The 26,981-nt window shown below is 41.6% G+C and overlaps 1 protein-coding gene and 1 long non-coding RNA gene across 3 annotated transcripts in view; one reads left to right on the forward strand and one right to left on the reverse strand.

The window, feature by feature from the left end:
• Window positions 1-22,231: 22,231 nt before the first annotated feature.
• On the reverse strand, window positions 22,232-26,766 carry LOC129626583 (uncharacterized). 2 transcript variants are annotated; one of them, XR_008702051.1, is made up of 5 exons: window positions 26,695-26,766; window positions 26,094-26,130; window positions 25,773-25,878; window positions 23,659-23,709; window positions 22,232-22,485 (listed from the first exon to the last, which is right to left on the reverse strand). It is a non-coding gene; the product is annotated as an uncharacterized LOC129626583 (long non-coding RNA). The 2 variants fall into 2 exon arrangements; XR_008702050.1 differs by having other exon boundaries at window positions 23,652-23,709.
• ASAP1 (ArfGAP with SH3 domain, ankyrin repeat and PH domain 1) overlaps window positions 23,485-26,981 on the forward strand; it is a 346,820-nt gene continuing 343,323 nt past the window's right edge. Inside the window, exon 1 of the mRNA XM_055545753.1 lies at window positions 23,485-23,595. The gene's annotated coding sequence lies outside the window, so the exon portion shown is untranslated. The remainder of the gene's footprint in view (window positions 23,596-26,981) is intronic.

Raw genomic sequence — 26,981 nt, forward strand, 5'->3', positions numbered from 1 at the left:
GGGATCTTAGTTCTCCAACCCGGGATTGAATTTCTGTGCCCCCTGTAGTGGAAGCACAAAGTCTTAACCACTGGACCACCAGGGAAGTCCCTAAATGCAAAATTTTTTAAAGTTTTTTTTCCTCATATATACTTTTTAAAAATTGGAGTGCCAGTTGCTTTACAATGCTGTGATAATTTCTGCTGTACAGCAAAGTGAATCAGCTATATGTATACATGAAAAGAGAAAGTGAAAGTTGCTCAGTCACATCCTACTCTTTGCAACCCCATACAGTCCATGGAATTCTCCAGGCCAGAATACTGGAGTGGGTAGCCTTTCCTTTCCAGAGGATCTTCCCAACCCAGGGATGGAACCCAGGTCTCCCACGTTGCAAGTGGATTCTTTACCGACTGAGCCACAAGGGAAGCCCAAGAATACTGGAGTGGGCAGCCTATCCCTTCTCCAGCAGACCTTTCCAACCCACGAATCAAACCGGGATCTCCTGTATTGCAGGTGGATTCTTTATCAACTGAGCTATCAGGGAAGCCCATATGCATACATATAGCCCCTCTTTTGTGGATTTCCTTCCCATTGAGGTCACTGTAGAGCACTGAGTTCCCTGTGCTATATAGTATGCTCTTATCAGTTACATATTTTATACATAGCAGTGTGTATATGTCAATCCCAACCTCCCCATTCATCCCCCCGTCCCTTCTTGGTATACATATGTTTGTTCTCTAATCTGTGTCTGTATTTCTGCCTTGCAAATAAGTTCATCTACACTATTTTTCTAGATTTCCCAAATGCCCAAATGCACAATCTTTAACACGCATGTCCCTTGTATGTCTACACCCATGTAATCACCATCTTGTTAAACACACAGAATGTTTCTAACAACTCAGAAGGCTTCCTTGTGTGCCCTTCCAACTCACCCATCATTCCCTCTAAAAGGAAATCACTTTTGTGACTTCTACAATATTACTGTAGATTAGTTGTGCCTGTTTTAGAGCTTCTCACGGGTGGAAACATACAGTATCTACTCCTTTGTGTTTGAGGTTATTTTTTTTTTTTCCGCTCCATCTCTTTATCTCAGATGTCTCCATGTGGTTTCTTGCAGTAATAGTTCTTGGGAGGTTTTTGGTTTTTTTGGTTTGGTTTGTTTTTTATAGTAAACACTCTGTTGAATGATTTTTCTATGTTGTTTCATCTATTCTGCTTGGTAGGTACATTTGGGTTATTTCTAGTTTGGGGCTATGATGAATGATGCCTAGATCTGTCTTTTCATGGACATGTGCACTGACTTGTTTTGGGTGTTCTGAATTGTCATGAAGTTGGTATAGACTTCGCAATAGTAGATACTCATTGATGGATTTTGTGTGTGTTTCAAAGCACATCACCAGATACATGATCTGCTGGCACTTTTTTTCTTTAATTTATTTTTTTATTGAAGGATAATTGCTTTACAGAATTTTGTTGTTTTCTGTCAAACATCAACATGAATCAGCCATAGGTATACATATATCCCCTCCCTTTTGAACCTCCCTCCCATCTCCCTCCCCATCCCACCTGTCTAGGTTGATACAGAGCCCCTGTTTGAGTTTCCTGAGGCATAGAGCAAATTCCCACTGGCTATCTATTTCACACATGGTAATGTAAGTTTCCATGTGACTCTTTCCATACATCTCACCCTCTCCTCCCCTCTACCCATGTCTATAAGTCTATTCTCCATGTCTCTTTCTCCACTGCTGCCCTGTAAATAAGTTCCTTAGTACCATTCTTCTAGATTCCATATATATGTGTTAGAATATGATATTTATCTTTCTCTTTCTGGCTCACTTCACTCTGTATAATAGGTTCTAGGTTTAACCACCTCATCAGAACTCACTCAGATGCATTCCTTTTTATGGCTGAGTAATATTCCATTGTGTATATGTACCAAAACTTCCTTATCCATTCATCTGTCAATGGATATTTGGTTGCTTCCATGTTCTAGCTATTGTAAATAGTTCTGCATCGAACAATGGGATATATGTGTCTTTTTCAATTTTGGTTTCCTCAGGAAACCACTCCTATGCCTAGGAGTGGGATTGCTGGGTCATATGGTGGTTTTATCCCTAGTGTTTTAAGGAATCCCCATACCATCTTCGATAGTGGAGGTATCAATTTACATTCCCACCAACAGGGCAAGAATGTTCCCTTTTCTCCACACCCTCTCCAGCATTTATTGCTTGTAGACTTTCTGATGATGGCCATTCTGACTGGTGTGAGGTGATATCTCATTGTAGTTTTGATTTGCATTTCTCTAATAATGAGCGATGTTGAGCATCTTTTCATGTGTTTGTTAGCCATCTGTACGTCTTCTTCGGAGAAATGTCTGTTTAGGTCTTTTTCCCACTTTTTGATTGGGTTGTTTGTTTGTCTGGCATTGACTTGTATGAACTTCTTGTATATTTTGGAAATTAATCCTTTGTCAGTTGTTTCATTTGCTATTATTTTCTCCCATCTGAGGGTTGTCTTTTCACCTTGCTTATAGTTTCCTTTGCTGTGCAAAAGCTTTTAAGCTTAATCAGGTCCCACTTGTTTATTTTTGTTTTTATTTCCATTACTCTAGGAGGTGGATCATAGAGAATCTTGCTTTGATTTATGTCATCAAGTGTGCTGCCCGTGTTTCCCTCTAAGAGTTTTATAGTTTCTGGTCTTACATTTAGGTCTTTAATCCATTCTGAGTTTATCTTTGTGTATGGTGTAGGAAGTGTTCTCATTTCATTCTTTTACATGTAGCTGTCCAGTTTTCCCAGAACCATTTATTGAAGAAGTTGTCTTTGCCCCATTGTATATTATTGCCTCCTTTGTCAAAAATAAGGTAACCATAGGTGCATGGGTTTATTTCCAGGCTTTCTATCTTGTTCCATTGGTCTATAGTTCTGTTTTTGTGCCAGTACCATACTGTCTTGATGACTGTAGCTTTGTAGTATAATCTGAAGTCAGAAAGGTTGATTCCTCCAGGTTCATTCTTCTTTCTCAAGACTGCTTTGGGCTATTCTGGGTCTTTTGTGGTTTTTACAATAAAAAATTGTAAAATTTTTTATTCTAGTTCTGTGAAAAATGTCATTGGTAATTTGATAGGGATCGCATTGAAATTGTAGATTGCATTTGGTAGTACAGTCATTTCACAATATTGATTCTTTCTACCCAGGAACATGGAACATCTCTCCATCTGTTTATGTCATCTTTAATTTCTTTGATTAGTGTCTAATAATTTTCTGTGTACAGTTCTTTTGTCTCCTTAGGTAAGTTTATTCCTAGATATTTAATTCCTTTTGTTGCAATGGTGAATGGGATCGACTTGTTAATTTCTCTTTCTGATTTTTCATTGTTAGTATATAGAAATGCAAGTGATTTCTGTGTATTGATTTTGTATCCTGCAACTTTGCTAAATTCACTGATTAGCTCTAGTAATTTTCTGATACTATCTTTAGGGTTTTCTATGTACAGTATCATGCCATCTGCAAACAGTGAGAGCTTTACTTCTTTTCCGATCTGGATTCCTTTTATTTCTTTTTCTTCTCTGATTGCTGTAGCTAGGACTTCTGGAACTATGTTCAATAATAGTGGAGAAAGTGGAAACCCTTGTCTTGTTCCTGATTTTAGGGGGAATGCTTTCAGTTTTTCACCATTGAGAATAATGTTTGCTGTAGGCTGATCATATATCACCTGTACTATATTGAGATTTCTTCTATGCCCATTTTTTGAAGAGTTTTAATCATAAATGGGTGCTGAATTTTGTCAAAGGCTTTTCTGCATCTATTGAGATTATCATATGACTTTTATCTTTCAATTTGTTAGTATGATGTATCACATTGATTTGTTTATATTGAAGAATCCTTTCATTCCTGGAATAAACCCAACTTGATCATGGTATATGAGCTCTTTGATGTGTTGCTGAATTCTGTTTGCAAAATTTTGTTGAGGATTTTTGCATCTATGTTCATCTGTGATATTGGCTTTTATGTCATCTTTGAAAACAAGATAGTTTTCTTTTTTTGTGCTGTCTTTGTCTGGTTTTGGTATCAGGGTGATGATGGCCTCATAGAATGAATTTGGAAGTGTTCCTTCCTCTGCAATTTTTGGAAACAGTTTTAGAAGGATAGGCATTAGCTTTTCTTTAAATGGTTGATAGAATTCTCCTGTGAAGCCATCTGGTCCTGGGCTTTTGTTTTTTGGGAGTTTTTTTTTTAATTTATTTATTTTAATTGGAGGTTAATTACTTTACAATATTGTATTGGTTTTGCCATACATCAACATGAATCCACATGGGTGTGCATGTGCTCCCCATCTTGAACCCCCATCCCACCTCCCTCTCTGTACCATCCCTCTGGGTCACCCCAGTGCACCAGCCCCAAGCATCCTGTATCCTGCATCGAACCTGGACTGGAGATTCGTTTCTTATATGATATTATACATGTTTCAATGCCATTCTCCAAAATCATCCTACCATCTCCCTCTCCCACAGAGTCCAAAAGACTGTTCTATACATCTGTGTCTCTTTTGCTGTCTCACATACAGGGTTATGGTTACCATCTTTCTAAATTACTTATATATGCATTAGTGTACTGTATTGGAGCTTTTCTTTCTGGCGTACTTCACTCTGTATAATAGGCTCAAGTTTCATCCACCTCATTAGAACTGCTTCAATTTCAGTGCTTGCATTTGGGTTGTTCATAATTTCTATTTCTTCCTGGTTCAGTCTTGGAAGATTAAACTTCCATAAGAACTGTCCATTTCTTCCAGGTTATCCATTTTATTGCCATATAGTTGTTCATAATAGTCTCTTATAATCCTTTGTATTTCTACATTGTCTGTTGTAAACTCTCCTTTTTCATTTCTAATTTTGTTGATTTGATTCTTCTCTTTTTTTTCTTGATAAGTCTGGCTAAAGGTTTGTCAATTTTGTTTATTTTCTCAAAGAACCAGCTTTTAGTTTTTATTAATCTTTACTAATGTTTCTTTCATTTCTTTTTCATTTATTTCTGCTCGGATCTTTATGATTTCTTTCCTTCTACTAATTTTGGGGTTTTTTTGGTTCTTCTTTTCCCAATCGTTTTAGGTGTAAAAGTTAGGTTGTCTATTCAATGTTTTTATTGTTTCTTGAGGTAGGATTGTATTGCTATAAACTTCCCTCTTAGAACTGCTTTTACTGCATACCACAGGTTTTGAGTTGTTGTGTTTTCATTGTCATTTGTTTCAAGAATTTTTTTTATTTCCCTTTTGATTTCTTCAGTAACCTGTGGGTTATTTAGAAATGTGTTGTTTAATCTCCATGTTTTTGTGGTTCTTATGGTTTTTTCCTTGTAATTGATATCTAGTCTCATAGCATTGTGGTCAGACAAGATGCTTGACACGATTTCTTAAATTTACTGAGGTTTGATTTGTGACCTAAGGCGTGGTCTATCCTGGAGAATGTTCCACGTGCACTTGAGAAAAAGGTATAGTCTTCTGCAATTGGATGGAATGTCCTGAAGATATCAATGAGATCCATCTCATCTAATGTATCATTTAAGACTTGGGTTTCCTTATTAATTTTCTGTTTTGATGATCTGTCCATTGGTGTGAATGAGGTGTTAAAGTCTCCTACTATTATTGTGTTACCGTCAATTTCTCCTTTTATGTCTGTTAGTGTTTGTCTTATGTATTGAGGTGCTCCTATGTTGGGTGCATAGATATTTACAATCATTACATCTTCCTCTTGGATTGATCCCTTGATAATTATGTAGTGTCCTTCCTTACCTCTTCTAATCTTAAGGTCTATTTTGTCTGAATATGAGGATTGCTACTCCAGCTTTCTTTTGCTTCCCATTTATATGGAATATATTTTTCCATGCTCTCACTTTCAGTCTGTATGTGTCTTGAGGTCTGAAATGGGTTTCTTGTAGACAGCATATATATGGGTCTTGTTGTTTTTGTATCCATTCAGCCAGTCTGTTTCTTTTGGTTGGAGCATTTAATCCATTTATGTTTAAAGTAATTATTGATATATATATTCCTATTGCCATTTTCTTAGATGTTTGGGGTTGATTTTATAGATCTTTTTTTTTTCCCCTTGTATTTCTTGACTATGGACTTCCCTGGTGGCTCAGAAGGTAAAGCATCTGTCTACAATGTGAGAGATCTGGGTTCAATCCCTAGGTTGGGAAGATTCCCTGGAGAAGGAAATGGCAACCCACTCTAGTACTCTTGCCTTGAAAATCCCATGGACAGAGGAGCTTGGTGCAGGCTACTGTCCATGGGGTCGCAAAGAGTCGGGCACGACTGAGCAACTTCACTTTCTTCTTTTCTTTCTTTTCTTTTCTTGACTATATACATCCTTTTAACATGGTTTGGTGGTACTGAATTCTCTTAACTTTTTCTAATCTGAAAAGCTTTTTATTTCTTCATCAATTTTGAATGAGATCCTTGCCAGCTACAGTAAACTTGGTTGTAGATTTTTCCCTTTCAGTACTTTAAATATATCCTGCCATTCCCTTCTGGCCTGCAGAGTTTCTGCTGAAAAATCAGCTGCTAAGCATATGGGGTTTGCCTTGTATGTTACTTGTTGCTTCTCCCTTGCTGCTTTTAATATTCTTTCTTTGTGTTTAGTCGTTGTTAGTTTGATTAGTATGTGACTTGGTGTGTTTCTTCTTGGGTTTATCCTGTATGGGACTTTTGTGCCTCTTGGACTTGATTGACTATTTCCTTTTCCATGTTGGGGGAATTTTCAACTATAATCTCTTCAAAAATTTTCTCATACCCTTTCTTTTTCTCTTCTTCTGGGATCCCTATAGTTCAAATGTTGGTGTGTTTTATATTGTCCCAGAGGTCTCTGAGACTATCCTCACTTTTTATCATTCTTTTTATTTTATTCTGCTCTTCAGAAGTTATCTCCACAATTTTATCATCCATCTCACTGATTCATCCTGCTTCAGATATTCTGCTACTGATTCCTTCTGAGTGAAGTTGCTCAGTCATGTTCGACTCTTTGCGACCCCATGGACACCAGGCTCCTCTGTCCATAGGATTTTCTAGGCAAGAGTACTGGAGTGGGTTGCCTTTTCCTTCTCCAGAGAACTTCCTGACCCAGGGATCAAACCCAGGTCTCCCACATTGTAGACAGACACTTTACCTTCTGAGCCACCAGGGAAGTCTAGAGTATTTTTAATTTCAGTAATTGTGTTGTTTGTCTCAGTATGTTTATTCTTTAATTCTTTTATTTTTAATTTCAGTAATTGTGTTGTTTGTCTCAATATGCTTATTCTTTAATTCTTTTAGGTCTTTGTTAATGATTCTTGCATTTTCTCCATTTTGTTGTCAAGGTTTTTGATCATCTTTACTATCATCATTCTGAATTCTTTTTCAGGTAGCTTGCCTACTTCCTCTTCATTTACTTGGACTTCTGTGTTTCTAGTTTGTTCCTTCATTTGTGTAGTATGTCTCTGCCTTTTCATTACTTTTTAAAACATACTGTGTTTGAGGTCTCCTTTTCTCAGGTTTCAAGGTTGAATTCTTTCTTCCTTTTGGTTTCTGCCAAATTAAAAGACGTCTTCTGACGTTTCTTCTGAAATTAAAAGATGCTTACTCCTTGGAAGAAAAGTTATGACTAACCTAGATAGCATATTGAAAAGCAGAGACATTACTTTGCCAAGAAAGGTCCGTCTAGTCAAGGCTATGGTTTTTCCTGTCGTCATGTATGGATGCAAGAGTTGGACTGTGAAGAAGGCTGACCACCGAAGAATTGATGCTTTTGAACTGTGGTGTTGGAGAAGACTCTTGAGAGTCCCTTGGACTGCAAGGAGATCCAACCAGTCCATTCTGAAGGAGATCAGCCCTGGGTGTTCTTTGGAAGGAATGATGCTAAAGCTGAAACTCCAGTACTTTGGCCACCTCATGTGAAAAGTTGACTCATTGGAAAAGACTCTGATGCTTGGAAGGATTGGGGGCAGGAGGAGAAGGGGACGACAGAGGATGAGACGGCTGGATGGCATCACCGACTCGATGGATGTGAGTGTGAGTGAACTCCAGGAGATGGTGATGGACAGGGAGGCCTGGCATGCTGCAATTCATGGGGTCGCAAAGAGTCGGACACGACTGAGTGACTGAACTGAACTGAACTGAGGGTTAGTTCTCTGGTAGTCTAGGGTCGTGGTGTCAGTGCTCCCCCTCCAAAGGCTCAGGGCTTGAGTACTGGCCAGGAACAAAGATTCCACAAGTGGCTTGTTATGGCATTAAGTGAGATTAAAACAAATATCCAAAAACAAGAAACCAAAGGTGAACCCCAGACAAATGGCAGATACAAAATCAGGCAAATAATAATTAAAATAATTGGATATACACACATACATATACACCCATGAGCAAAGTCAAAATAGCCCAACAAAAATAAAGTACAGTAGATTGACCTGGTGAACAAAAGAAAACAAAAATTAATATTTATCAGTTAAGGACAAAATTAACGAAAGCACAAACTGGAAAACAAAACTAAAGCAAGGTGCCACATGGGTAATAAAGCAATGAAAAAAAACAAAACTAAACTAACAATATGTTGAGAGGAAAGGAAAGAAAGAATACATATGCAAAGTTAAATAGAGATAGATGAAGATTTATATACATTAAAGATTAACTACAAGTGGAAAAGAACAGTAAGAAAGGCAAACAAAGGAATAAATGTAGAAAAAATATAATAGGTTTAAAAAATTAAGAATTAAAGTCATAAAAAAGAGAAAAGGAAAAAAAATGGAAGAAGAAAGAAAAAAGAAAAAAAAGAAAAACTCAACTGAACTGCAAAAGCCCAATGTAGAAGCAGAGGCTTATAACAACAATTAAAAGGGTATTGAATTTACATATATATATATATATACACACACCCATAATCAAAATCAAAACAGTCCAACAAAAATAAAGTACAATAGATTGACCCAGGGAACAAAGGAAACCAAAAATTATATCTACCAGAAGAAAACTAACTAAAGCACAAACTGGAAAACAAAACTAAAGCAAGGTGCCACGTGGAGAATGAAAATAAAACTAACAAATATGTTAAGAGGAAAGGAAAGAAAGAAAAAAGAATAGATATGCAAAATTAAATAGAGGTAGATGAAGAAGATTTATATACATTAAAGATTAACTGCAAGGGGAAGAGAACAGTGGTAAAAGCAAACAAAGGAATAAATGTAGAAATAATAATAATAGGTTTTAAAAATTAAAATTAAAAAAAGAAGAAAGAAAAAAAGGAAAACTCCACAGAACTGCAAAAGCCCAATGTAAAGGCAGAGGTTTATAAAAACAATAAAAAATGTGACTGAGAAAAATAAAAAAAGCTCAAAAGCTTACTTGGATTTCATAGTGCCGATAAAATCAACAACTGCAATGGGGGGTGGAGGGCGGGGAGAGAAAAAAATCCAAAAGAATCTACAGAACAAGTCAAAACATAAGAATAGTAAATGTTTTTCTTGAGTCACTGCTGTCAGGGTCCTTTCCCCTGCTGGGAGTCACAGTCCAGCTCACCTCCCTAGGATGCCCTCCAACACTGTGCTGATCTCTGGATCTGCTGTGGGAGCAGTTCAGATTCTAATTCGGTCCTATTCCTATGTGTTCCTGCCTCCAATATCCACAGCTATCAAAACTAGTGCATTTTCTTTTGTGGGAGCTCTCAATGGCCTTTTATATATTCCACTGACAAAGAGTCTGCCTAGTTGATTGTGTGAATTTAATCTGCAGTTTGTACAGCTGGTGGGAAGGTTTTGAGTCTTCTTTCTTAGCCACACTGCCCCTGGGTTTCAATTGTGGTTTTATTTCCACCTCTGGTTGTCCACTGGGGTTTGCTCCTGAGGCTGCCCTGGAGGATTTGGGTTTGCCCCTGTGAGGGCCAGGTATCTCAGAGGTGGTGCTGCTGCTTAGGTCGCAGGGGTTCTGGTAGCACCAGGTACTCAGGGGAGTTGGCAGCTAGGGCAGCAGGAAATATAGTGCTCTAGAAGGGTATGGCAACTAGTATTGGCCAATACACTCCAGTATTCTTGTCTGGAGACCGCCCTCTCCCTGACAGAGAAGCCCGGCAGGCCACAGTCTACAGGGTCGCAGAGTCAGACACTACTGAAGTGACCCTGCGTGCATAGACATAAGACTTTTTGCCTGTGGCAGCTCTGCCCCAGTGAGAGTTGAGCATGAAGGTGGTGCAGCTGCTTGGCTTGTGGGGACCCTGGTGGTGCCAACTGTGCAGGGACATGAACTGTCTCCATCGCAGGAGTTACGGCCCTATCAGAGTCTTTTTCTGAACCTCTTGTAGCTGGCGATCAGAAGGCCTCTTTGGCCAGTCTTTCTCCGAAGCTCCTCCTGTTCACCACGTACTTAGAGGGCTCCCTTGCCTGGGGTCCTTCTCTCTTGTTCAGCGTGTCAGGCACATAGAAGGACCACCCTGGCTGGGGTCCTATTCTGTAGATCAGCACATCAGGCACTTAAAGGGGCACCCTGGGTGGGGTCCTGCTCTGTAGTTTAGTGCGACAGGCGTTTGATGGGCCAGCCTCTCTATTGTTCAGCTGTGGATGCTGGCAGTGTGGGGAGAGACGCTATACTGATTGCTCCACCCACTAAGGGTGATTCAGCAGTATCGCCTTGCTTCCATGGCTGCCCAGCTTTCCTCTACAAGCATTTCCCACCACAGTCTCCTCCCTTACATCCCCTCGACCTGTCTCTCTGCAGTCAATGCAGTCCTCACCCTGGGATTGCTCCACAATCCCTAAACTCCACCTCTTGCACCTTCCCAGGGACCTGTGTCCCCGTCTGGGGTATGTATGGCTGCTGCAAGGTCTGATTCTCATTCCATTTAGGCTGCCACAGATCAGCTGTTACACGCTCAGCCTTAAATGTTTCTCCTCTGATTCAGACAATTGCCCTGATGTGGGGATCAGACCCCTGCTTCAGTTCCCCCACCCACCGAGGGCAGGTCCAGCCCTACTAACACTCCTGTTTCCCCCCTAGTTCCTTCCTCCTACCGAGTTTTGCGTGGGTCTATATATTCTTTTCCTCTGGTCAGGCACTCCTGTCGACTCTCAGCTGGTGTTCTGCATGCACTTCTGTGTCTAAAGGTGTATTCCTGATGTGTCCGTGGAGAGAGATGTACTCCACGTCCACCTACTCCTCCTCCATCTTGTTCCCTCCTCTGCTGGCACTTTAAAAAAATAATTTTAAATATTTTTTTTGGCCGTGCCACACAGTATGCAGGATCTTAGCTCCCCTAACCAGGGATCGAACCTGTCCCCCTGCAGAGGAAGCTCGGGCTGAAGGGCAGAGGCAGGCTTGGAGCCCTGAAAAGTTAACCCTCTCCCTTGCCCTTCCCACTGTGGTTCCAAAGTCACCTTTTCAGAATGCAGGAAAGGCCTTTTGTAAAGGAATTTCCATTGGCATAAAGGAAGACACATATGTTTTGGAACAGGCAGCCCTCTGGCCTGGAGCAAGTAGCTTCACCTCTGAGCTTCTGTTTTCTGAATAATGAAATGTACTTATTATGAGGATACGAATGAGGTCATTAAAGTACCCAGCACAATGCCCAGCCTGTCTTAGGCAAGAGGGGAAATGTTTCTTCTCTTCCATTTCTGGACTCCGGTTTGGTTAACCATCAGTTTGATGAAGCATATGTGGATAATCAGAAGCAAGGTGAGGACTTCCCTGGTCGTCCAGTGGTTAAGACTGTGCTCTCAATGTAGGGGACACAGGTTCGATCCCTGGTTGGAGAAGACTGTGCACGCCACTTGGAGAAAAAAAAAAAAAAATGAGGTGGGCAGTGCAGGGGAAGAAGAAGCAAGAGAAGCCTTTATCTATTCCCCATTCATGACTGAGACCAGCTGCTGAGATCTTAGGGAGTCAGGAAATAATAACCCCTTTCTTCTCTCTGGAATATAGAACCAGTAGAGAAATGAGGTACACAGAGAGAGGGAAATAAGAATATCATCTTGATGACTGATAAAACAGATGGCAGATCAGAGCTTTAGACTTCTGACCATAAATATCTGCTAACACTCTTTGCCCTTTAGACCTAAGGACAGTCCAGCCCAGGGACAGTTTGGGGTGGACTGCCAGCCAGGCACATGCTCTATGAAGCTCAACCTGACTACTCTTATTTGAAATGGCAGCATCTCACAAAATGGGAGAAAATATTTGCAAAAAACATATTTGATAAGGGATTAATTGAGAATATACAAAAATCTCCTAAAACTTGTCACCACCACCAAAAACAACAATAGAAGCCCAATTCAAAAATGGGCAAAGGACTTGGCAAACATTCCTCCAAAGAAGTGACACTTTTAAAGAAGATCTATAGATGGCCATAGTTAGAACTGGACTTGGAACAACAGACTGGTTCCAAATAGAAAAAGGAGTACGTCAAGGCTGTATATTGTCACCCTGCTTATTTAACTTATATGCAGAGTACATCATGAGAAACGCTGGGCTGGAAGAAGCACAAGCTGGAATCAAGATTGCCGGGAGAAATATCAATCACCTCAGATATGCAGATAACACCACCCTTATGGCAGAAAGTGAAGAGGAACTCAAAAGCCTCTTGATGAAAGTGAAAGTGGAGAGTGAAAAAGTTGGCTTAAAGCTCAACATTCAGAAGACGAAGATCATGGCATCTGGTCCCATCACTTCATGGGAAATAGATGGGGAAACAGTGGAAACAGTGTCAGACTTTATCTTTTTGGGCTCCAAAATCACTGCAGATGGTGACTGCAGCCATGAAATTAAAAGACGCTTACTCCTTGGAAGGAAAGTTATGTCCAACCTAGATAGCATATTCAAAAGCAGAGACATTACTTTGCCAAGAAAGGTCCGTCTAGTCAAGGCTATGGTTTTTCCTGTCGTCATGTATGGATGCAAGAGTTGGACTGTGAAGAAGGCTGACCACCGAAGAATTGATGCTTTTGAACTGTGGTGTTGGAGAAGACTCTTGAGAGTCCCTTGGACTGCAAGGAGATCCAACCAGTCCATTCTGAAGGAGATCAGCCCTGGGTGTTCTTTGGAAGGAATTATGCTAAAGCTGAAACTCCAGTACTTTGGCCACCTCATGTGAAAAGTTGACTCATTGGAAAAGACTCTGATGCTGGGAGGGATTGGGGGCAGGAGGAGAAGGGGATGAAAGAGGATGAGATGGCTGGATGGCATCACTGACTCAATGGACGTGAGTCTGAGTGAACTCCTGGAGTTGATGATGGACAGGGAGGCCTGGCGTGCTGCAATTCATGGGGTCACAAAGAGTTGGACACGACTGAGTGACTGAACTGAACTAAACTGATATGGCCAACATCCACGTGAAAATATAAAATCAACACACAGAAATCTCTTGCATTCCTATACACTAATAATGAGAAAATAGAAAGAGAATTTAAGGAAACAATTCCATTCACCATTGCAACGAAAAGAATAAAATACTTAGGAATATATCTACCTAAAGAAATTAAAGACCTATATATAGAAAATTATAAAACACTGGTGAAAGAAATCAAAAGAGGACACTAACAGATGGAGAAATATACCATGTTCATGGATTGGAAGAATCAATATAGTGAAAATGAGTATACTACCCAAAGCAATCTATAGATTCAATGCAATCCCTATCAAGTTACCAACGGTATTTTTCACAGAGCTAGAACAAATAATTTCACAATTTGTATGGAAATACAAAAAACCTCGAATAGCCAAAGCAATCTTGAAAAAGAAAAATAGAACTGGAGGAATCAACCTGCCTGACTTCAGGCTCTACTACAAAGCCACAGTCATTAAGACAGTATGGTACTGGCACAAAGACAGAAATATAGATCAATGGAACAAAATAGAGAGCCCAGAGATAAATCCACGCACCTATGGACAACTTATCTTTGACAAAGGAGGCAAGAATTTACAGTGGAGAAAAGACAACCTCTTTAACAAGTGGTGCTGGAAAAACTGGTCAAGCACTTGTAAAAGAATGAAACTAGAACACTTTCTAACATCATACACAAAAATAAACTCAAAATGGATTAAAGATCTAAATGTAAGACCAGAAACTATCAAACTCCTAGAGGAGAACATAGGCAAAACACTCTCTGACATAAATCACAGCAGGATCCTCTATGACCCACCTCCCAGAATACTGGAAATAAAAGCAAAATAAACAAATGGGACCTAATTAAAATTAAAAGCTTCTGCACAACAAAGGAAACTATAAGCAAGGTGAAAAGACAGCCTTCAGAATGGGAGAAGATAATAGCAAATGAAGCAACTGACAAATAACTATTATCAAAAATATACAAGCAACTCCTGCAGCTCAATTTCTGAAAAATAAATGACCCAATCAAAAAATGGGCCAAAGAACTAAATAGACATTTCTCCAAAGAAGACATACAGATGGCTAACAAACACATGAAAAGATGCTCAACATCACTCATTATCAGAGAAATGCAAATCAAAACCACAATGAGGTACCATTTCACGCCAGTCAGAATGGCTGCGACCCAAAAGTGTACAAGCAATAAATGCTGGAGAGAGTGTGGAGAAAAGGGAACCCTCTTACACTGTTGGTGGGAATGCAAACTAGAACAGCCACTGTGGAGAACAGTGTGGAGATTCCTTAAAAAACTGGAAATAGAACTGCCTTATGACCCAGCAATCCCACTGCTGGGCATACACACCAAGAAAACCAGAAGGGAAAGAGACACATGTACCCCACTGTTCATCGCAGCACTGTTTATAATAGCCAGGACATGGAAGCAACCTAGATGTCCATCAGCAGATGAATGGATAAGAAAGCTGTGGAACATATACACAATGGAGTATTACTCAGCCATTAAAAAGAATACATTTGAATCAGTTCTAATGAGGTGGATGAAACTGGAGCTATTATACAGTGTGAAGTAAGCCAGAAATAAAAACACCAATATATACAGTATACTAACGCATATATATGGAATTTAGAAAGACGGTAACAATAACCCTGTATGCGAGAGAGCAACAGAGACACAGATGTATAGAACAGTCTTTTGGACTCTGTGGGAGAGGGAGAGGGTGGGATGATTTTGGAGAATGGCATTGAAAGATGTATAATATCATATAAGAAACGAATCACCAGTCCAGTTTTGATGCAGGATACAGGATGCTTGGGGCTGGTGCACTGGGATGACCCAGAGGGATGGTACGGGGAGGGAGGTGGGAGAGGGATTCAGGATGGGGAACATGTGGACACCCATGGCGGATCCATGTTGATGTATGGCAAAACCAATACAATATTGTAAAGTAAAATAATAATAATAATAACTAAATGATAAATGGTTAAAAAAAAAGAAAATATGCTCATCGTCTATAAACATTAGGGAAATACAAATCATAGCCTCAATATCACTTCACATCCATTAGGATAGCTATTATAAACAACAAAACAGAAAACAGTAAGTCATGGTGAGGATATGGATAAATTGGATCCGGTGCACTGCTGATGGGAATATAAAAAGGTGCAGTTGCTGTGGAAAAGAGTATGGTTAGTCCTCAAAAGATTAAATGTGTAATTACCATATGATCTGGCAATTCCATTTCTGGGTATATATACAAAAGAATTGACAACAGGGACTCACCCAGATATTTGTACACCCATGTTCATAGCAGTATGATTCACAATAACCAAAGATGGAAACAGTCCAAAAGTCCACTGACAGATGAATGGATAAACAAAATATGGCATATGCATACAATGGAGTATTATTCAGCTTTAAAAAGAAATGAAATTTTGACACATGCTACAGTATGGATGAACTTTAAAGACATTTTGCTAAGTGAAATAAATCAGTCACAAAGGAACAATTTCTATGTGATTCCACTTATATTAGTAACTAGGAGTAAATTATAGAGATAGAAAGTAGAATGGTGGTTCTCAGGGGCTGAAGATGGTGAGAAAAGAGGGAGTTTTATGGCCTTCCCTAGAGGCTCAGACAGGAAAGAATCCACCTGCAATGCAGGTGGATCCCAGGTTCGATCCCAGGGTCAGGAAGATCCCTTGGAGGGGGGAATGGCTACCCACTCCAGTATTCTTGCCTGGAGAATTCCATGGACAGAGGAGCCTGACAGGCTACAGTCCATGGAGTCACAAAGAGTTGGACATGATTGAGCAACTAACACTTTCACTTTTCAGTTTTTAATGGGTATAGAGTTCCAGTTTGTTGGGATGGAAAAGTTCTGGAGATGGATGATGGTGATGGCTGAGCAACAATATGAATATACTTAAATTCCAGTGCATGTACACTTAAAAATTACTAAAATGGTACGTTTTGTTGTGTATGCATGCGTGCCTGCTAAGTTGCTTCAGTCATGTTCGATTGTGCAACCCTGTGGACTACAGCCTGCCAGGCTCCTCTGTCCATTTGTTATCTATATTTTATACACACACACACACACACACAGATGTCAGCCTTGGTTCCACCCCATGCCACTCCTTCTGCTCTCCCTTCCTCTGGCTTGCTGGTTTTTGTTTTTTGTTTTCTCTCCATGGACCTCATTACCTATAATATATTATGTAATTTACTAATTTACTACTCTTATTTTTCCCTTTGTAAGCTTCACAAGGACAGAGACTTTTGTCTCTTCTGTTTATTTCTTTGGTTCACTGAGATAGTCTAAGCACCAAGAACAGTGCCTGCATATAGCTGGTTGCTCAGTAAACATTTGTTGAATGAATGAATGACTCTCAGTAAGTCCTCAATGAATACATGAATCAACAGAGGGTGGGAGGGACGGATAGGACAATGCTTCACCTGACTTCCTGGTAGCATTTTCCACGCAGAGGTCATTAGAGGTACCACAGAAGCCCATTCTACACTTGAGTTCAGTTAGGCACAGATGACAGCAATGATTTTTCCAGTCTAAGGAGAAGCCTGGCTCAGAGCCACGGTCGGAGAAAATAGCACATCCGACAGGAGAGGAACCTTAGCTCACCATCTCAGAAAAATGTGAGATTCACCTGCTTTATCTTTTTTTAGTATTTGCCCTCAAGGAAAAACTTGTTCAACTTACAGTTTTAAAAAAGAAAGTCTTTGTGTTTTCTAGCAATATCACTCCTGGATTTCATCAATCTTTTCCCAACTGATACCTAGTTGTATCCAATGGGAAACAACAGTAAAGTATTGAGGTGAAGAGAGGGCCATGGATTGAATGACCTATTGGATTTAACACAAAACATACCTTCTGAATCACATTTAAAGAAATATCTTGAAAGTTCCAGATAAATATCATGGAGGTACTTAACTTTGTTGGGAAGTTTTTTTGGATGGGGAGAGTATGATTTCCTGAGGTGGGGAGGTCTTGGGGGATCAGGATTTATTCCTAGCTTTAGCATTTTAACACAGTCTCTCTGCTAAAATAACCTTCCCTGTCAGATCTCAGTTTTATCATCTGAACAGAAAGGGGACTGGGGACCCAGGGAAAGTGTTAGACGGTCTCTAGGGTTTCAGAGCTATGTTTGCACAGTGATCACACTGTTTTTGCTTAGTGTGTGGGTTGGAGACCAGAATGGCAAAGAATTCTAAAGATGCTTCTATTTGCAGTTTACATCCTGCATTTGGGATTTGGATTTGGGGTGACTGAAGGAAAGTGAGGGGACAGGAGTTCCCTCAAAGGCACTCCTTGTGAACACCCCTGCAGAGGGGAGACCTTGGCGAAAACCATGCGGAGATGAAGGTGGCTCAAGTTTGCAGCACTGGGGCCTCTGGGAGATATCAGTCTGGGTGCCTGTTTTGTGCCAAGTGGGAGGGCTTCAAGGGCAGAAGACAACCACAGAGAGCTTGGAGGAGATGAAGTGGAGAGGTCTGTTCAGAGCCCACGTGAGACCCCCTTGAAAATCCCCCAAAAATAACTGCATCAGATTCTGAGGAGAAAGAGGTGAGATTTGCTTGGGCAAGTGAAGACAACCAGCCCGTGAAATCTGAGAGCTGACTGTAAATGTAAATGAGGTGAGGGCTAGAGAATTCATTTCCGGGTGCAAATTGATGAACTTTTAAACCAAACACACGAAATGATATTACAACTGTTGAAATAGCTCAATGGCCGCTCCATGTGTAGTGCATGTAGACATGTCAGGCAATCATTTGATTGCGGTTTGGGCCACGTAGGAAGTGTGTGGTTAAACAGGCTGACTTTGGGTTTATAGCTGAGTTAAAAAACATAATGAATATTTGGATTCATTTCAGGATTCTGCAAATTTGGGTCCACATCCTAGAAATAATAATCCTGTTCTCTTCTGCACTGGTCAGGAGCCACCTGGAGAATTTATGTACTTCTAAGAGCCCTATTTTAAAAGGATGTGAATAAACAGCCATGGGGTCAGACAAGAGCAAAGGAGTGGAGGGAAGGATCTAGAAATCTGTTATTTGTAGACTTTCCTAATGGTCCAGTGGTTAAGACTCCATGCTTCCAATGCAGGGGGTGCTGGGTTTGGTCCCTGGTTGGGGAACTAAGATCCCACATGCCTCAAGGTATAGCCGAAAAAAAGAAATCTGTTGTTCGAGAAATTGGGAATATTTGGGGATACTATGTTTGAGTGTTTAAAGAGCTGTTGGATTGTGAAAAGAGTCGGGCTTGTCCTGTATTGTTCCAGAAGGTAGAATCGAATCACAGGAAGAAAAGCTCTAAGGACAGAGACCTTGGCTCTATTTAAGGAAGGACTTTTGATCTGATTCCTTCTTCCAAGGAGGCTGGCCTGATTTGGGAGCGGAGTCCTTCAGGTCCATCTGGGGCAGGGTCTGTTAGCTGTGGGAGCTGGGGGCAGAGATAGCCACAGGGGCAGAGATACCCCGATTCCGAGTCTGGGAGGGAGAGCAGTACCCAGACCACAGGCAGGAATGGAGAAGAAAAATGGGAGCGGGGCCAAGCCTCAGGAGCCAGGCGGAGATAGACAGGGAGCTAGCAGGGTTGGCGGTGCCTCAGCTGGCCGTCACCCATCAGTGGCTTTATGGAATATGTGCAGAACCATTATCTTAAAGACTCCAAGTTATAATAGAGGCCATGAGCTGGTCTCTGGCAAAGCCATCATGTCAGGAAATGCTCTGATTCCACAAGAATTCAACAGATGCCTGGTGACCGTCCATACTTTCATTGGTTCAACTCTTTTAATTTTTAATCATGGTATGAATAAAATATACATGACATACGATTTACCATCTTAAATACGGTGCCATATTAAAGTGTACATTTCAGTGGTATTAAGTATATTCACTTTGTTGTACAATCCCCATCCATCTCAACATCATCCTTCTCCAGAACTCTTTCTATCTTGTACACTGGAGACTCTGGGCCCATTAAACAATAATTCCCCATTACCCACTCTCCCAGTCCCTGGTAACCCCCATTTGACTTTCTGTCTCTGTGAACTTGGCTCCTCTAGGTACTTCTGTAAGTGGAATTATACAGCATTTGTCTTCACGTCACGTCTTATTTCACTTAGAATGTCCAAGGTTCTTCCATATTGTGTAGCATGTGTTAGAATTTCCTTTCTTTTTACACCTGAACAATATATGTACAAGGGCTTTCCTGGTGACTCAGATGGTAAAGAACCTGCCTGCAATGCAGGAGACCTGGGTTTGATCCCTGTCAGGAAGATCCCCTGAAAAAGGAAATGGCAACCCACTCCAATATTCTTGCCTGGAGAATCCCATCAACAGAGGAGCTTGGCAGGCTACAGTCCATGGTGTTGCAAAGAGTCAGACACGACTGAGTGACTAAGCACAAATGATATATGTACCAACCATGTTTCATTTATTCATTCAGCCATCAATGTACACTTGGATCAACTGGATTGGATCAATTGATCCCAAATTGGATCGATTTTGTACCAGGCCCTCTGGTAGGCACTGAAGTTAGTTAATACAATGATGACGACTTTCAGGGACCTCACAGGATCCATGGGAGTTGGGGGGAAAGGCCGGGGAGGGGGAAAGTTGGCAGATATGTTAACCAATTTTAATAACAGTTTTTGAATAATAATAGTATGATACATCTGAGCCACAAGGGAAGCCCAAGAATACTGGAGTGGGTAGCTGATCCCTTCTTCAGCAGATCTTCCCGACCTAGGAATCGAAGTAGGGTTTTCCTGCATTGCAGGCAATACAAAGCCTGTATCAGATATCATGGGCACACCATGAAGGAAGACATTGGTTCCAGGGATTATGGGAAGGGAAGGGAGAAAATGTTTTTTAAAGAAGGCAGTGTCTAAGCTGATGAGATCAATATGGCTAAAGAAGCTTTGAATCTGGACAACCTTGTAGCCAGTGGCTCCTGAAAGCTGGACTGGTTGCATTTAACTCCTTGGGATAGCTTTCAAAAAATAGTGATCCTAGGTTCCAAGCCCCAGAATTCTGATTCAGGGAATCCAGAGTGGAGGGTACGAGTCTCTTTTGAACAGCCCCTCCTAGTGATTTTAATGTACCAATCATGTTGGCAGGCACTGGGGAAACACTGAGGTTATAAATTCAAGTTTACATTTTAGCTAAAACCCTCTGACCTCACTGTGGAGGGGGCAGGAACAAGAAGTTAAAAAAAAAAACCCAAGGCAGAGAAACTAGTTCCAGACCATGAGTACAATATTCCAAGGACTGGAGATGCTGATGACGATCATATTGTATTCATCCCTCCATTCATTCAAATGATTTTTGGTACACAGCTACTTTTTGTTACCTGCCCTGGACTCTCTTTCCGTTTCTAAGATCCTATATCCTATTAATCATATTTGAAGATCCTTTGGCCAATAGAATGTGGCAGAAATAAGGTTGTGTGAGTTCTGAACCTAGGCCATAAGAGTTCTTGAAGCTTCTTGCAGAACCCTGCTGCTCTGTCAACAAACCTGGCCTCACCTGCTAGAGGAGGAACAACTACATAAAATAGAGATGAGCCATTCATTGACCTGGAAGTTGACCACAAGGTATGAGTGAACCCAACCGAGATCAGAGGAAAACAACCTATCTGATTCTAGCCATGTTGCCAACCCCAGAATTATTTAGCTCATTATGAGCTAAATGATGGTTTTTAAGCCACTAAGCTTCGGGGGTGTTTTATAATGCAGCAGAAGCTAACTGATACACTCTCCTGGGCCCTGGGGCCTTTATACATGCTGTTCCCTCTGTTTAGAACACACTTTCCTCTTTTTTGTCTCATTGACTCCTACCCATCACAGCTTGGCAAAATTTACCCTCATCTTGATTAGGTTAAATATCTTCATTTTAAGCTCACGTTGTACTTTTTGCCTCTCTGGTAGCGCTGCAATCACTGTAACTTTACATATATCTGTTTATAATATTTGATCACGGTCTTTCTTCCCTATTAGACTATAAGCTTCATGAGTCCAGGGACAATGTCCGTTTTGTTCATCATTACATTTCAGCACCTAGTATAGTTCCTAGCACATAGTAAGCGCTCACTAAATATTTGTGGAATGAAACAATGTGCTATTGGCAGGGGGGTCTTCTTTAAAATAATAACCCTCATAGCAGTCTTCTCCTCCCACTATCTCAGGAATTAAAAACTAGGCAAGTCACTGAATAAGAATGTGTCTTGTAATTTTTAAAGGACTGTACAAATGTTAGTTCTTAATTGTTAGTGTTATTATTCTGGGCTGGCAACAGCTGGCTTCAGGGGAATCCTCTAGCTTTCTCATTCCCCTAAAGTGGCCCCAGGCAGTTCCCCAGCAGCTACAATTGTGGCTGGATGAGCAATTTACATGCTGAAAGTCTCGCCTAGGGTTATAACACAGATATGTAAATATCTCTGTAGCAGCAACCTAGCAAAGCATCTCCAGGCTGTTTAATTACAGAACTTGGTGATAATGATACCAATGCTGAGTTCAATTAAGGACTATTTACAAAACCAATGAGGGAGGATTTTTCTGCCTTTTCTAAAACAGTAGGAACTGACTAGAGGGACCTGTTATTTTATAGCATAAATCTGCAGCTCAGATACACCATAAACTCCATAGATTTGGAGTCTGCAAACTCCATGCCCTATTTTGATCTGGTGGAGCTCAAAGAGCACAAGTCTAAGCAGAGAGCAGAGCAGTCAGAGCAGAGAGCACAAGTCTAATTAGTGAATCATTCCAAAGACAGATCCTCTCTGTGCAACTTTTCCAAGTCTCAGTTTCTCAGCCTTATACTGCCTGTTTATTTTGAGACTGAGATAATCATTGGAAAGCACCATTAGAATCATGAGAACAGTTCCAGGCATCCAGTAATCATTCAATATATTTTAACTATTATTGGTTATTATCATCACCGTTAATCATCATTGGAAAAAACCCCAATGCTGGGAAAGATTCAGGACAGGTAGAGAAGGGGACAATAGAAGATGAAATGATTGTATGGCATTATCAACTCAATGGACATGAGTTGGAGCAAATTCCAGGAGATAGTGAAGAACAGGGAATCCTGGAGTGCTGCAGTCCATGGGGGTCACGAAGAGTCAGACACAACTGAGTGACTGAACAACAAAAAAATCACAGTTACTGCTATTAACACACATAGCTGCTTCAACCTGGACAATGTATTCTACCAGCTTGAGAAGCCTGCTGGGAAATCTTCTTGACTGATTTTACTTACTTAGGAAGTGAGTGGGTTTTCTCACATAGCTGATGAGCGGCAATGTTTCATAAAGTACTCAAGCAGTCATTCATGAGACATGGGTTGAACACACACTATGGATGGTGTTGGGAGTGCAGAGGCGAGTAAGAGCACACCTGCCCTAGGTCTACAGGGGAGCGGTGAGGTTCACTGCAGTAAACTGTCCTTCAACATTGATTTCCATATGCTGTGGGCATATAGAGAGAAGTCAACCCCACCCCAAAAGGTCAAGGAAGGTTTGCTCTGGGGCACCTGGGATTCTCAGGTGGAGGAGAGGGTGAAGCCCATATTGTTGTTGCTTATTCGCTAAGTCATGTCTAACTCTTTGCAAAACAATGGACTGCCTGCAGCCCGCCAGGCTCCTCTGTCCATGGGATCATCCTGGCAAGAATAGGAGAGTGGGTTGCCATTTCCTCCTCCAGGGGATCTTCCCAACCCAGGGATCAAACCCAATTCTCCTGCATTGGCAGGAGGATTCTATACCACTGAACCACCCTGAAGCTCTGAAGCCCTTATTACCTTCACTCAAAACAGAAGGGAACATTCCTTCCTTCCTTAAGAGATTGTGGCAACGACCTATTTGTCTGAAACTTTTGTCATAAAGCTCCATTATAACTGGAAACGAAGATTTCAAAATTAATCATCTAAGGACAGAAAGCACTTCCCCCGATGTTCAGCATCTCCGGAGGGAGTGCCCTCAGGTGTTCCTCTTACCGGACCCTTTCAGGTTCCGCTTCGCCAAAGAGGAGTTTTGTTAGCTGTGTGATGAAGAAGACCTCTTCACATCTCACATTCTTGTGACCCTGGAATCAAGGGGCGGCTCCAGGACTGACAAAGACTAGATACAGTACAGGGGACAGGTTTGCAGGAGAAATAGCTCCCTGGGCATCAGGAAACCTGGATTCTATCTCTGATGATGCTGGCCGGACACATGCAACTGTGCTCCAGCCATTAACCTTTCTGCAAATTGGTGAGTCCAACTTGAGAACGTTTAACAGCTATTCCCAGCTCGGGGAGGGGACTTACTGCTCACCACATGCTTCTGTCTGTTCCTCTCTTCTGCTCTCTGCAAGAGCTCTCCCAGCTGGAAAAACAAAGAAATGAACAAAAATCCTCCCTGGAGTCCCTCTAAGCTTCATGTTAATATTCTGTCTCTTTCCTTCATTACTCTGGAGCTTGAAAAATAATAATTTTTAAGACACTGATATCACAATATTAAAAAAGGAAAAAACACTGAATACTTATCATGTGCAAGAATTTGGTGTGGTTTAATCCATTTAATCTTCCTAATAACTTTATGATATGGGTACTTTTATTATCCCCATTTTATAGCCAGGAAACTGAGGCTTAACACTTGAAGCAAGTAGCAAAATCACTCTGCTAGTAGGTGAGCCAGAATTTAAACCCAGGCTACTGACTGCAGTGCAGTTCTTTAAAAAAAAATTTTTTTTTTAATTATTTAAACTGTTTATTTGGGGAGTTTTTTGGTTGAGCTGAGCAGCATGTGGGATGTTAGTTCCCCTAACAGGGACTGAACCCAAGCCCTCTGCATTGGAAGTGCAGAGCCTTAACCACTGGACCTGGGAAGTCCCTGCAATGCAGTTCTTGGGCTGTATGTTCAATCGCTTCAGTCGTGTCCGACTCTTTGTGACCCTATGGATTGTAGACCGCCAGGCTTGTCTGTCCATGGGATTCTCCAGGCAATAATACTGGTGTAGGTTGCCGTATCCTCCTCCAGGGGATCTTCCCGACCCAGGGATCGAACCCACGTCTCTTATGTCTCCTGCATTGGCAGGCGGTTCTTTACCACTAGTGCCACCTGGGAAGCCCCAGTTCTTAAGCACTTGATTCAGCATGTCAATTTCCATTATTTCCTTACCTCCTCTCTGCACATCCCCACACCCTAGAATGTTTTCTTCTCACACCAAGGATCTCCAGCTTGCCCAAAAGGGACCCTCTTGTAAGGGATATTTGTTAGATTTTGGTGCATAGTGTCCATTTCCTCTTCCAAAAAGCATTTAGTTTCCTGTAGAATGACCTCCTCCCCATTGGCTGAAATCAAGACTCTTGCTTCCTCCTGCCTCAGGAACAGGGGAGTGACACAGGTTGGAATTTGACTTGTAAGCAGCAAGGTCAAGGAGCCTGGAAGACTCTGGCATTCTGTTCAGTCCATCCGGACAGGTGCCAACAAATTCAGTAATCAAGATAAAAAATATTTTAATACAATCCTTTTTTTTTGCAATCCTTTAAAAAAATTAATGTAAAAATTCCAAGATGAACAACATTTCAAAATGTTACATAAAGACAAGGTCAGTATGGCTGATTTTTTTTTCCCTTTTGCCTTGGGCTCCAGTGTGGCTGGACATGGCAGCGCTGACCATTCAGCATCGTGAGGCCCCCTGTGTCTTGCCCTCCAGCCCGTTGCACCTGCCGCACACTCGGTTTCCTGACACTGATGGATGAACAGGGTTCGTGGAGCTCTGCTTTGGCTCCCATGGTTTTCTGCACTTGAGAGGCCCTTTCTCCTCCCCTCCTACCTTTCTGATAAATTCACCTTCCTTCGCCTCCTTCTCTATATGTCAGTTTCTTCAACTAGAAAATGGGGATAATAAGTGGTACATGTGAACATTGTTGTTGTTCATTCACTAAGTTGTGTCCAACTCTTTGCAACCCCATGGACTACAGCACGCCAGGCTTCCCTGTCCTTCACTATCTTCCAGAGTTTGCTCAAACTCATCTCCATTGAGTTGGTGATGTCATCCAAGCATCTCGTCCTCTGTCATCCCCTTCTGCTCCTGCCTTCAACCTTTCCCAGCATCAGAGTTTTTTCTAGTTGAGTCGGCTCTTCACTTCAGGTGGCCAAAGTCTTGGAGCTTCAGCTTCAGCAGCAGCCCTTCCAATGAAGGACTGAGAGCTTCAGGGGCTGAGAGCACTAAATGAGCCTTAATATCTGCATAGCACCTGACACATGAGCACTCAATGGGCACATCAACATCACTGTCATCCTCCCCAAATACAGCAATCTGCTGTCATGCCTCTCATCACCCAAAGTTCAGGGCAGTTGCTTAATGCCGGCTGGCTGAAAAACTCACACCTCTTCCCTGTCTACATTTCTGACCACCCAAATGTTAAATACAGATGCCTTACCCTCTAGCTGCTCAGTAGGGGTTTTGGCTTTCTGCTCCCTTCTTCTTCCTATCAGTCTCTCCGGGCCATATGATAGCTGTCCATGGCTTCAAGGCTGACCTCTTATCTGTGATATGGGGTTGGTCAAAAAGTGTGTGTGGGTATTTCCCTAACATATTATGAAAAAACCCGAATGAACTTTTGGGCCAACCCAATCCATCTGTGATGTCCATTTCTCCAAGCCCAGATTTCCAAATGCTCAGTAGAGGTCTCCCCTGTGCCTACACACCACTGCGAGCATTACTAATAATAGCATGTGACCGAGTAAGCCAAGCACTTTACCTGGATTATTTCCTTTCAACCTCTCAAAAACTTCATTCTACAGAGGAAAAATAAAATAAAACATTAAACAACAACAACAATGAAACCAGTGGGGTCTTGAGACCAGGATTTGAACCCAATCTGACTTTGCAGCTGGGAATAGTGGCTTCTGCTAAAAAAGATAATCCAAAGTTGCAACTTTTTAAAGAGTGAGTTTTAAGTTAACTGAGGACAAGAGCAGCAGTTCTCAATGAGGGGCAATGTTGTCCACCCTCCAGGGACATCTTGCAATGTCTGGAGGCATTTTTGGTCGTCAGAGCTGGAAGGATGCTACGCATTTGGTGGGTGCTGCTAAACATCCTATAATGCATGAGAAGCTCCCACAGCAAAGAACTGTTGGGTCCAACGTGTCGATAGCACCAAGGATGAGAAACCCTGCTTTATGACTAGGAAGCAAGACTGGGAGAAGCTCATAAAGAGGGTTAACTTTTTAGGAGCTTCCTCCCCAACTCACCAACTGTGCAGCGCCCTCCTCCTCCTCCTCGCTTCCCACCACCTTCAAGCCCACCCCGCTACCCACCACCTCCCAGCCCAGCAAAGCCAAACTCTTAGCACCACCCACTCAGCCTTCCCAGCACAAAGCACAAACAGGAACTCATTATCTTCCTCCTCAAAAGCTTCCCTCCCTTGCTCTTTATCACGGTTAAAAATACCACCCTCCTCCTCCTCACAGGTGAGCATCATTGTCCCCACCTTGCCGTTCTCACAACTGCCCCCCCGCCCCCCCCGCCCCCTCCCCCCCATCCAACCATCAGTCACCAAGCTGTGTCTCTTCCGGCTCTCCAAAGCTCCTCCCGCGCTCCATCTCCTTTCCATCCTCACTAACCTACTTTGGGCCAAAATAGCTTC

Source organism: Bubalus kerabau, chromosome 14, assembly GCF_029407905.1.
Source record: "Bubalus kerabau isolate K-KA32 ecotype Philippines breed swamp buffalo chromosome 14, PCC_UOA_SB_1v2, whole genome shotgun sequence".
NCBI lineage: Eukaryota > Metazoa > Chordata > Mammalia > Artiodactyla > Bovidae > Bubalus > Bubalus kerabau.